This window comes from Mus caroli, chromosome 12 (genome assembly GCF_900094665.2).
Source record: "Mus caroli chromosome 12, CAROLI_EIJ_v1.1, whole genome shotgun sequence".
In the NCBI taxonomy this organism is placed as follows: Eukaryota; Metazoa; Chordata; class Mammalia; order Rodentia; family Muridae; genus Mus; species Mus caroli.
In genome coordinates this window covers 2,437,795-2,439,926 of record NC_034581.1, presented here as the reverse complement: position 1 = coordinate 2,439,926, position 2,132 = coordinate 2,437,795, and the positions used below count along the sequence as shown (strand labels likewise).

Below are 2,132 nucleotides of genomic sequence, written 5' to 3'. Positions count from 1 at the left end.
AGAGAGAGAGAGAGAGAGAGAGAGAGAGAGAGGAAGGAAGGAAGGAAGGAAGGAAGGAAGGAAGGAAGGAAGGAAGGAAGGAAGGAAGGAAGGAATAGGACAGTGGGGGCAGTGGGGCAGTGGGGAAAGAAGGAAATAGTAGAAGGGCCCCTGTCTGTGGCCCCAGCACAGCACAATAGGTCCCCATCAAGGTTCCATCCTGTGGCAGGAGAGTTGAGTAAAGTGATGCACCAAGGTTTGAAAATGCAAGGAGCCAGTTGTCAGGAGAACTGGAAGCCCCTCCCCACAGCATCCAAATACAGGAGAAGACAGACACACGGCTCTCCTGACCCAGCACCATCAAACACCTGAACTTCCTTCATCGCTGGCCCACTTCATTCTCAGAAGTGCTCTTTCTCCCTTAATAAACAGTCCCTCTTTCGTCCCCCATTTGTAAGTTCCTGGCCCAATTCTTGGTTGGTTATAGGGTGTGAGACCCAGGGATTGCAGTAGGTACCTTCAGGACTTGACTCTATGCCTTGCCTGGGTGAGTGACATTTGATCTCATCCAACATTGTATCCATATCATTCATGATGATTAGAAATGATAGAACCTTCTTCAATTTGAGTGAGTGCAAAGTGTCCCCCGCCTCTTCTTCATGACTCCTGTGACCCATCCAGCCTTCAAATCCTGTGAAATGGGGCAAAAACAAATATAATTTAATGGTATGTCTGAAGACTAAATGAGTTAATACAATATGTGGAGTCCAGGAAAGTGCAGAGTACAGAGTACAGAGAAGCAGAATGGAGCCCCTACTCACCACCCTGAACAAGAGACCCATGGTCCTCCTGTGTTCTTCTCTCTATAGGCACTGCACTGTTCACATCGCCTCCTCATCTCCAAGCTGGCTTGCTGCAACACTGCTCCCCGCCATTGACTCCTGGACTCCACCTGTGTAGTGGGTAGTATCAATTGTTAACCTGCTAGAATCTACAATCACTTGGGAGATGAACCTCTCTGGCCATGTCAGGAAAGGGGTTTGTAGAATGGGTTAACTTATGTGGGAAGACCGATCCTATCATCCCATGCACTGGAGTTCCAGACTGAACAAAAAGTACAAAATGGATAGAGCATTGGTTCTTTCTTGGCTTCCTGAGTGCAGACACAATGTGACTAGGTCCCTTAGGCTCCTGTCATCATGCCTTCCCTGCCACCGTGGACAGTATGCATGAACACAACAACTATAAAACAAGTAAACCCTTCCATCATTAAGTTGCCCTTTCTGGGCCTTTAGTTACATCAATGAGAGAAGCAATACACCACACAACTTACTAATTTCTTTCTCTGTAACCCACTCCTTCCTCTATATACATCAGAAGGCTTTGCTCTGTTTCATTCACTGCTGTACTCCAACATCTGAGACTGTGTCTGGCACATAGCAGGCGCTCAATGAACATATGTTTAATGAGTGACTGAATGAATGGCAAGACACAAGAACTCCTGTGCAGGAGGTATATGACCCAACTGCTCAGAACTCCGGCTCCTATTTTTCATCAGAGGACAAAGCTGAGAATGAATCAGAGAAAGGATGAAATCGACTCAGAAGAGACTAAGGCTGAGTAATTAGTCCTCATCCCTCCTCATCTCAAAATAGACCCAAATTCATTTCAGAAGCTTCCAGTTTAGTCATTCCAATCACTTGTCACTTCTAAACCCCACTTGTCTGGGGACCGAAGTCCAAAGCTTTTGCAATGAAAGCTGCACCATGCACAAACAGAAGTCCAGTTTGTCCACTCTGACTTGAGAGGGTAAGTTTGCTGCCGATGCCTCCTGGTACACTCTGAGGCTCTCTCAGATACCTGCTGCCAACTCTAACAGTCTACACAGAACCTTGACTCACACCTTGAATGGAAGGGACGCAACAGACCCCAGTGTCTTCTCCTTACACAGACTTCTAGCAAAGGAGTGGCTCAGGTCGCGTGGCTGTGGTTCTTGGGTAAACGTTTTTCCCTTCCATGGGATTTAGACTAAAATCAAACACAACGTTCTACGCCTGAGACTCTCATACCTTGAGTCTCTCCAATGCAAAGGAGCCTTTCAGCTATGTGAAAAAACAGTAGGCACTTAATGAATGCTTCGAGACAGTTGGAGA

At 46.7% G+C, this 2,132-nt stretch overlaps 1 long non-coding RNA gene across 2 annotated transcripts in view; it reads left to right on the top strand.

Annotated features, from left to right (window-relative positions):
- The window catches only part of LOC110306874, a 42,726-nt gene extending 41,732 nt beyond the window's left edge, over positions 1-994 (top strand). For both annotated transcript variants that reach the window (XR_002379327.1, XR_002379326.1), the window contains exon 4: positions 849-994. This is a non-coding gene — a long non-coding RNA (uncharacterized LOC110306874). The remainder of the gene's footprint in view (positions 1-848) is intronic.
- The last annotated feature ends 1,138 nt before the right edge of the window (positions 995-2,132 follow it).